This window comes from Xiphophorus maculatus, chromosome 5 (genome assembly GCF_002775205.1).
Source record: "Xiphophorus maculatus strain JP 163 A chromosome 5, X_maculatus-5.0-male, whole genome shotgun sequence".
NCBI lineage: Eukaryota > Metazoa > Chordata > Actinopteri > Cyprinodontiformes > Poeciliidae > Xiphophorus > Xiphophorus maculatus.
Window position 1 is genome coordinate 5564879 of NC_036447.1, and position 10884 is coordinate 5575762.

Below are 10884 nucleotides of genomic sequence, written 5' to 3' on the forward strand. Positions count from 1 at the left end.
TTGCTGGGAAACTTCATCATAGTGTGGTATGCTAGTTGTTTGTCTGAAGGTGTAATTATAAAACAAAAGACAAGTATCAACTGTCCTCATAGAGGAGACGTATAGTTCCTGGTGTCTCTGAAAAACAAAAAGAACCATCATAGGTTCCATATCCTACAAACTGACTTGAGTTCCCGACCTGTTCCAGTGCTTACTAAGCACCAATTTGCTGGGTTTCAACCAAGAAAAAATTTGGTTTTAGTCCTGAAAGCCCCCCAGTTTGCCACTGGGCCAAAGTCAAAGGCTCACTTTTGTCTGTAAAAAGAAGGGGTTTGTCCCTGGGAGGAGGGTTAACATTAGTTTGCTTGTTACTGATTCAGCTTGTACCCAACTGCCTTTCGGTTAAATTTGATTGTGTGCTAAAGTTAGTTCATCTGCTGCTTCGTAAACTCAGTGATTTGCTTTGAACAGCATAAATTTAATGACCGGTGCGCTACATGACACTCTCCGCTTTACTTGCCTCTTTTCCACTCAGACACTTTGCTTTTCAGAAGAGACTTACTACACACACACATATGGGGGGAGCTGCAGCTGACACTCATACACTTGCTCTTTCACTTCTTTCACCTTCATTGCCATTACAGAATGTGGCATACAATTACACTGTCAATAAAAACAAATATTAATTTGATTTGTCGTGTGTACGCCCTATAATACCTCAAGTTGTGCACACAAAAAACTTGCTGTGTTTTCTTTTAATTACTGACTGCGCAACACACAGCTGCCTTGCTAGGACTATGGTTTATTATAGCATAGCCTTTTTTTGTTTCTGCCTCCTTATCCTTATATGCTCAGAAGGGACTGATGGTGTGGGACCACCAGGTGTGATGATGTTTGTGTGGGAGTTTGGGCCATTTCACGGCATGGTGATTTGGCTGACTGGGGGCCTGTGACTCTTGGAGACGCTGTGAGCTGACTTTGGGCTACTGGGACTGAATTGGACCCTGGTGGGGGTCCTGCTCCCTTGACCTCCCTGAGGTTTTCTGATCACACAGGACTCCCGGACCTCTCTCTGGTCTTTCTGAGTCCCGGCCATTGTGGATTGATGACTGCAAAGCTTAATGGTTTTTGTTATTGTAATTGCAATGTCTTTCCTGTGATTTTGCATTACAGCACTGTGAATTGCCTTTTGTATCAATGGTGCTATACAAATAAACTTCCTTTTCCTTATTACTGCGGGTTGGACTCAGCCAGAGCTGAGACCAACTGAAACAACAGTAGACTGCTGACCCTCAAGCAGAGGAGTTTAAATGTGTAGGTGTCTCGATCATGACTGACGACAGGATGGAGCGGAATATGGATAGAAGGATTAGGTCAGCATCTGCAGTCACTCAGATGCTACTCCAATCTCTTGGGGCGAAGAGTTAAAAGGAAAGCTCTCCATTTACTGGTCTACCTGCATAATGACTCTCACCTATTGTTATTAGATGGCCTTTATTCTTAGGGTGTCTGGAATCATCCCTGTTTATCACTACCTGATATCTGATGCTGATTTTTTCTTAGATTTGTATTTTGAGTGCATTATAAAACAGTCCATACCCCTCAAATTTTATGTATTATAAGGAGATTTAATTTGAAAGACCACCATAAAGTAGTGTGCAACAATGAAGTGGAAGTAAAAATATCTGTTATTTTAAGATTTTTATCACAAATACCAATACCATTAACCTTACTTCTTTCTGATCTATGTTTTCATTGCCCATCCTGTCAATTTACAACAGTCCTGTTTTCATAGGTCTACAGTCATAGTCTTTTTTAGATTATGGAGTAAATAGTGCAATGCAAGATGTTCAAAACTTGAAATATTGGCACCTAACCATGCCTCAAAACAAGAACCGGTTTTTCAGTCTTCATGATGGTTATTGTTTACCAATATTCAAGTAATATTCAGAGGCCCAAGCATCACAGCTAGATTTATAATGAGATTAAATTATACGCAGGTAGAATCTGAATTACGACTCAGGCTAATTTTACAGTAGTTGGCTGTACAGGAGTTTAGGGATCTGCAGGGATCTGAAATCTGAAAGATTTGTGTTTGTAAATGTTAGAAAAACATGTTTTTGTGTGTTGCTTTATCACATAAAATCACCAGAAATTACATTGATGTTTGTGGTTGTATTATAACAAATGTGAAAAAGCTGAAGTGATGCAGATAGTTTTTTTAAAGCCATTTTTGTTGATGACACACGGAAACTGGAATCTAGTTTACAGGTCTGGCTAAAGTGAGAAATTAGAAAAGTGGACAGAGCAGCAGAAGGTCACTTACTGTGAAGCTTTCAATGTCAGTCTGCCATATCATCTCTGAGACCCTGGGCGTTTGCTATATGCTGCCAGCAAGGAATATTGCCTGTAGATCGGTTCTGTTTAAGGGATTGTGAGATGGCGCATTTGTGAAAACATTTTAATCTTGAACTCCTCAGATTTAGGTTAAGTGTTTTATTTTTCTCCACTGTCAAAACTGCAATGAGAAGACTTTTTTTTCAGATGTACTTTGTTTTGTATGATATGTTGAAGAAAGTGTGAGGAAACATTTAGATTGCATTATCAATGTCGGAATAGCATTTTTCTTTTTATGAGATTTTTGAGTTTGAGCATAAAATAGCATTTTGTAATCTGAGAAAAGACTGAACAATTAGCTAAAACAAAGCTTTGAAATAAAGCATATTGACAGTGTTTTTTGTGTCTTGCAAGTAAGGGTCTGTGCATCTGTCAGTATGAGGCACTGGCAAAGGTCTGACTGTCTATTAAAATGAGGTTTTCTAATCCAATAGATAGCACAATAGCATTGCTTCAGGCATTGGACTGCTTCAGCGATATGGTTGTTTAGTGAACACACAAATTTGTATGCATATACTTATGCACACACACACATGCACACACACACACACGCACACACTACATGCTTAGTTATACTACATTTCAACAGTAAAAAAAACCCTCCTTTATTAGCATTACAGTAGTTTCCTTTTGTAACTTTAGCTAGAAGAAAGAATTGCCTGGAACTCTCACATAAGTTTGGGAGTATGTGTGTACAAACTGGAGTCACGGTATTTAAGTGGATCTGATTGGTTACCATGGTACCAACTGTCAAAGTGATACTGTGACTAAAACATTACAAAAAGAACTGCATGTGTCTAGAAAGGCAGATGGTAAGTAAATACAGGTTTAAACAAGTGTATGATAATGTAAAACCATTTGCGTTAAGCTATGCTTTCATCAAGCAATCCAAGATTTAAAGAGAAAATACTGGTTTTATATCTTTAATAGATGTTCTGTTATAGTTTTTTATACTGTTAATAACAATAACAATATTAATATTATTAATAATGATAATAATAATAATAATACATTTGCTGACCAGTTCTGTAAACCGTGACACCACATTTGTCAAGGACAAAACATACCCTCTGACTTAAACCACTGATGTAGAGTCATGAATGTCTCACCAGCGAATTGCTGGTGGTTGAGCCTTGGGTACTGGGCCTTTGATACCTCTGTGGTGAACCACTGCTTTAAATGGAAGAATGTCAGGAGCTATGACAGCTGGGTGGCAGGTGAAAGCAGAGGCATTGGCAGGCTAATTCCCAATGAAATAATCTAAATAAAAATCAGACCTCTCAGACCTCTGAACAAAAGGGTCATCTCAATGCAGCTTCAGGTTGCAACCAAGAGAATTCTGTGATTGTATGCCAACCAGAAGTGCAGATTCCCTAGCCTTCCTGTTATCTTTGCATGGTGTCCTGGAGCTCTTAGCTGAACACCACCTACTACAGAGTTGGATTTGGTGGTACTGGAGGCTGCTAGATAAACTTGTTAACCCAAACAAGTGGTGATTGTTGGGAATGTCTAGTGGTAAAACCTTTTCAGACCATCCTCAACTCATATCTCCAGGAGAATTTCTCTTCTGGAATTTGTACAGGCCCTGTCTAGTGCCTGTTATAGCAGCAAACAAAGGATTCATCAGTGAACACCTGTTGTATTGGAAGCTGACAGGCTGAAGAGGTCTCTAGTCGGAATGCATGATATAAACGGTATATGATAGAAACAACAAAAATTTGGCCTCCAATAGAGATCTGCAGTCTGCCGGCCAACCGCAGTAATACTTGTTGATGATGTAACCAGGCGACATCAATACAGAGCAAGTGGGAAGCAGCGTAGCTGACAGCACAAGGGAAGAACTCATTAAAAAGGTAGGCACAAAACAAAAATGATCTGGACCTGGTTCAGGTTTTACTTCCCGCAGACTTAGCGCAATGCAGAGGAGGAGGCGGGGATAGGTCACAGTTAGGCTGCGCTCACACTGCAGGCTGAAGTGACCCAATTCCGATTTTTTTTTACGTAATGCAACTTGTAACTGATCTTTTCATGAAAAACAGCACTGGTCGGATTCTTTTCGAATGCGACCCAGGCCACTTGCATATCCAATACATATCCGATTCAAATACAACCTAACGTTCAGGTCACATTCATCTGAACTGAACGTCAATGATACTGGACAAATCTCACTATTCTGTGCCCTGATATGCGCAAGCGGGACGTATAGCAACCACGACGGACTATAACGAGAATTAAGTTGTTTATATGCTAATATATAAGCTATGCTCTACCATTAGCATCCATGTTTACTTCCGCAAGCACTGAGCATTTCTTCTTTTTATGGCGGTTGGCAGAATACTGAGAACGCTGACGCTATTGCGCCCTCTACTGCGCATGCGGGACACTTTCAGGTCCTTTGCCCATTCAGACTGTGCGACACATTCAGGTTGCATATACAGTATGTGGCAGTGTAAACGGCCCCAGCAAAAATATCCAATTTGACAAAATCGGAATTGGGTCATTTCAGTCTGCAGTGTGAACACAGCTGTAGACAGTAGTAAAGCGGAGAGTAAAACTGCACGTGGGATCGGTGCGACCCATGCCAGGACTTGCACGGGGTAAAGCTGGCAAGGTCCAGTGGACCCCGTTTCTCAACCCACTCGTCACAATATATATCACAATATGAATTCTATGCCATATCGCCCATCTCTAGTCTCTAGTGGTTGGTTGTCTATGAGGATTCCTGATACAGCTGACTGGTACTGGGTGGTCAAAGGACTCAGGAATCTGTAGCTACAAAGGCAAGAATTCAGACATGGTGGAAATTCAGAAATGCTATGAAGGTAGAATTTTGGTTGGTCTCAAGGAAGCTCATGAAAACCTTTTGATAAATCAAAGACGACACAATAGGAACCTTTCCTAGCTGGATATGGATTGTGACAGGAATGATGGACCTGAACTGAGGAGATTTTCAAGTGGTGGCTGGAGAAGTTTTGAAGTTTGTTCTAATCCGGTCAGCAGGTCCTCCGTGGAGGAAGCAAAGCCTGAATAGTATGAAGAAGGCAGTTCCATTACTGTGGTAGAAATTGTTGATGTGGTTAATTTTCTTGGTGGAAGGGCACCGAGTAAGAATTAGATTTTGCCTATGATGGTAAAGGCTCTGGACCTAGCATGGCTGTCATTGTTGGCAAGTCTCTTCAACTTTGAGTAGGGACTGGAAAGTGTATCCCAGCTATATGAGGGTCACACTTCTCAGCTTCCGTGGGAAAGCCTACTATAAACTACTCTACTCATGAGCCTTAGATCATTTGTCAAACTCTCGAGTCAAGAGGAGAAATGTGACTTTTGTCCTTGCCATGAAACACTTGTCCATATACTTAACCTTGTGGAACTGCTGAGGGGATGATGAGTTTGCTTCTAGAATCTCAATAAAGAAGCTTTGTTGATTTGTCAATTGGTGAACCTCGGAGAAATAGCTTTGCAGTCACCTAGGTTGTAGAACAATGGACCATGCCCTTACCCGTAGCAGGGTTCCAGGCGAAACTATTGATGTTTATCTTGTTCACATGTGGGAGATTGTACAAGAACATTGTGTGGAGATGTCAGGCAAACATTTTATCACCTGCTCATTTCATGAGCGGATTTTCATGAACGCAATATTAACCATTTTAACTCAGGGTCCCATTTTTGTTTGCAAATGGTAATGGTTATATTATTTTTAAGGCACAACTTGTGGCATCCGCTAGAGCAGTTTGCAGCTAAGTTCAAGTAGCTTGCAACAAAAAGGCAAAGGCTTAAGTCAGAAGCAGCACCTCTAAATTTGAGGTAGCAATTCTCAACCAGAAAATAGACTAATATTGGCTTTGTCAGAGTTGCATTTTTGCCTTACGCAAATAAGTACAAGTTCAATTATGTTTAAGTCCTGTGCTTGAGATGGACTAAAGTATCTTGGATAGCTGTTCCAGAGTGATATCAAGAGTGAAATATTGTTCATAGGAGATATGATCATCCGTATTTTTGCAGGCATTGCTCAAGTTTTTCTTTCCTTTTGAAGAAGACACTCAATTGGGAGACGAAGCTCTTAATGCAAAGATCCATTCATGTTTTGTCTGTCATCTGTGGTGATTATATGTGATTCATGACCAAATAACCAAATAACATATTTTCGAAAAAGGGTTTCTTCATATAATGGCCAGGATTTTCCTTCTAGATACCATAACAAGGTGTGGTTTTCTGAAAAAGTTCAGAGTAATTCTCCTTTTCTAATCAAAAGGAATTAGCAGGGATGGTTCCATATCACCATACTGACAGAAATGTATCAGACCTTACTGTTTTTCCCTCAACCTTAAACAGACTGAAGATGATGGATGGGCAGACGGATGGTCAAAACATGACTGTAACATTCAGAAGTGTAACAAAGACCAACTCATAAGAATTACTCCATCTTTTTTTTCAGTGTGCTATCTCATAGCTTTGGAAATTACAAAATTATCTTGGGATGTTTTAGGCCTTGTGTGAAGACCTGGGTGTACCATGGCAGTACCAGTCTGGAAATAGAAGTGTCTAATAACTCTCTGTTTTGCTCGTTATCAGTCTGTATTCGGCTGCTATTGTTGAGGCTATCTATATTTGCCCTGCAAACCTTACCAAAGAATAAGTCAGTGTTCCAATGTGAAATGGGATGATCTTAAACCATATATTCCTATACAATGAAATACAATTTTTGAAATGCAAAAAAAGTAGTTTGGCACCTAAGCAACTAAAAATGTTTACACGTTTTCATCTTCTTTTGAATTTTGCTTACTTTGTTTCATTGTCCAATAGTTTTACCAAATCTTTGAATCAGTCTGAATGTGATTTAAAACTAACTTTTACTAAATTTTTCCAGTAGCGTTTGAGCCTAAAAATACTGGACTGGTACCAGTAAAGCATGTGTTGGCATCACAGGGAACATGGACTCCAGTAGGGAAAAGGAATAGATAGGCTTTCTTGTAACATTTTGAAACTTGAGCCAAGCCATTTGACAGTTGCATAGTTTAAAAAATGGCAGGGGGGTGTGTGTCTAAAATGCTTTTAACAGTAGGGTTCCGTTGAAACAATTAGAATAAATGTACGGCGGGAGCCCTTCTCGCTTCATACGGGATTTTTCTAAATTCGCCAGTGTAGTTCAAATTGTGCCAACTAATTTGTTTGGCAAATTAGCTTTAGCATGTCTCGCAGCGTGGTTCAACACTTACAACAATTGGAGTCAAATTGTTTTTGAGTATTTGTGTGTCTGGGATTGTGATAAATAGCTCGTCTGAAAATTGGGAAGCGCTGCTTTGGCTATCAAATTAAATGGTTTTTAATCAGTTGGTGTTTTTAATGGTGGCCCAGTGCAGGTTCAGTTGTGCTCAATGCTGACAATAAAAGGAAAAAATAAAGCACTTTTTTAATTGAAAGTGCTTGGATACCGCCTTGAATAGTGGTATTAAGATAGTATTACTTTGGGTTTTTTTCTTTGTGTTTTATGAGAGAATTTGTGTTACTGTCCTTAATCGCAAAAATTTGAGAAAACATTTTTGTTTATTTTCATCATGTATGCGCATGAGCATACCAAGAAAAGAAAAAAAATATAGGAATGTTTTATTGCTATTGAATCTGGACAAAATACCAAATTATGAAGGTGAAATAAAAGAAAATCATAGCTTATAGGTTGTGTAAAGGTGAGAATCAACATACATACCACTAAAAATGATTAAAAGCATAGGTGAGTGTTATACATTTCCTATGTGCAAGCTTACAAAACATTTGGAAAAACGTCAGCTCAAGTACATTAACCTTTCTTCTGATTTCTAGAATAAGAATCAGGATGATTTTCAATGGAGTGTAATGTGAGATTTCTGTTTCCTTTTTTTTCTGAATAACCCCCAAAGCTGAGTAGTGAGCATAAGTGACAAATTCATTCTTTCTGGGTCAAAGATGAAAGAAATGGTTGATTGTGTAAATAATGGATCATGGCCTTGTCTCCTAGCTGTCTAGATGGATTTAGCCTTATTCCCAAATGAAGGTAATATGACAAGGGTAAGACATAGACTGCAGACCAATAAACACACACACTCATACACACATAAAAGTTCATGCCTACAAACATTCATGTATGAATGCAGATTGTGCAAATTTAAACAGGCGGTAATGTAAATTATTTTTTTATATATTAAAAAATAATCATAATTTTTATCTAGATGTTGATTTGAGTTAATGCTTTATCTTACATATTATTTACTGTAAACCTCTATTAGTTTAGTTATTCGTGTGAATAAATTTAAGAAGTCCTTAAAGTGGTTATTAAAGGGGTTTGTTGTATTTGTTTCTACATGTTGACAAGACAGCAGATGTGTGCAAATCTCTGACGATGAGCAAGGTGTGGCAGTAGCTGAGCTGATAGGTGGTTCTTCTGGTGAGCTGCTCCGCCCATTTAAGACACTTAACCCACATGCCTTTGGTGCCTACTCCTACGTTAGTTTTCTACATTTCTCATGTCGACACAGTGCCTCATCCTTACCCAGGATCTGAACCATTACCTCCGATGTAATGGAGGTACATCAACAGTACCTGATTAATGGATCATACAAGTTTCCATATTTGCGAATCTCTTCCGTCAGTTGCTCTTAAAAATCGTGCTCAGTTTTATGTAGAAGTTGGTGCCAACTCAACTTTATTGGCTCAGTAATTCTTACAAAGTGCAATGTGAACTTTGTTACCTGCCAAGCAACTTAGTGTGCAACACCAAGTTTTAGTTTTTTCTTTTTAGTCTATTGTGCTATTGTCTTTGTACAGCAACAATGCAGTCTTACTCTGTTTTTAAAAGCGCTATATAATTAAACTTGACATTGACATTGACCAAGTATGCATACACGGTTGTAACAAATTGACTTGCGCAGACGTGTTCAGTGAACATTCGCTTTGAGTCCAAATTGATGCCACCTCCAAATTTATGGTAGAGATTTATGACAGTCTGGATTACATGTTGATAAAATTATGTATGCTTGTGTTGCACCTTTTTTTTTCTTCAAGCCATGTTATGTCAAATGGAAATAGAAGTCCTTTACAAAAGGGCGTGACCAGGGTATTATTCTAAACAAATGTCCCACATCACATGTCTCTGATCTCGCAACATTTTAGATTTAAAGCATTTTAAAATGTGTGTTCATATAGATAGTGTTCCTTGTTTGAGATGTTTCTTAAACCGGATCACTCAACACATACAGGACAGACATCTTCCATTGATCTTCCAATACAATCTGAGGCTCTTCTAGGCTGAGTAGAGTAGTTGTTTTGCAATTCGAAGGTTGTAGGTTTGATTTCATCTTGTTCTTGTGACATGTTGATGTACCCCTGCTTAGGCACTTTACCCAAAGTGACCCATATCAAGTGTTTTAATGTGTGCTTGTTTGTAAGTGCAAATGGGTTAATGTGGCTTTAGTGTAGAGTGCTTTGAGTGGTCAGCATGACTGGCAAAACACTACATAAATACAGTCCATTTACATTCAAAATGTCTGTACAGTTCAGATCAGTTTATTTACCTACTGCCATTTCACAATAAATATTCACAAGAAGAAACTAATAAATAAACATAAGTCTACTTAATCTAATCACATCATCAGATTCCAAGTCAGTAACATACAGTTCTTTTCAAATTGATCCGAGTTAAGTCTAGTTAAGTTTATTGTTCAAACTAGTAAAGAGAGAAAAAAAAGATTTTATCTAAAGAAACTCAACTTGGACAAGCATGCTGTGACAATAATGTAAATGTGATTTTTGTTTTTTCTTGGTGAGCAAGAAAACAACCCAAAGTCCTGCTGCTGCCCTCAGCTATAGATTGTTTACTGTTATTAGAGGCTGTATCCATTAAGTCTCTAACCTTTCTCAACATTAAAAATGGCAATCAACATAAATAAAACTTAATTATATGAGTCCAGTTTGTTTAAGTCCATGGAAAAATCATTAAAAAAATGAGCTTTAATAATTTTTTGTTTCCTTTTCCTCAACCTTTTTATTCCTCCAACATTTGTGTGACTCGATCGATTGGCCTTCTATTCTAGTCAATCAAGCTTTTGCAAAAAAAAAAAAAAAGTAAAACTATTGTTGTATAAACTGTATAATTTTGCAATTAGGCACCCATTGTGTGTCTCACCAGCTCATCTTTTGGTGTGTTTGCAAGACAATGTTATTAAATTTCATTCCAATACACTCTGAATTTGAGACCTGCAAACAGGATTATAAGAAAACTAAAAGTGTGCAATAACTATAATTTAACCAGCCATTCCAAAACAGTTTACACACAGCGCTAACACTTAAGGTAAATATCCCATTACTTTTTGAACAGCATGTGTGTGACAGGTCAATAACAATTGTGTACTGATAAAATTTAACAATGTGAAAAAAAGGCTTGTTTTGAAATATTCAGCAATGAACATTAACTGAGTTTTATTGGATCATCTGCACAAGAAATCTGGCTTTAAAAGGATGTACCCATTAAACATCAGT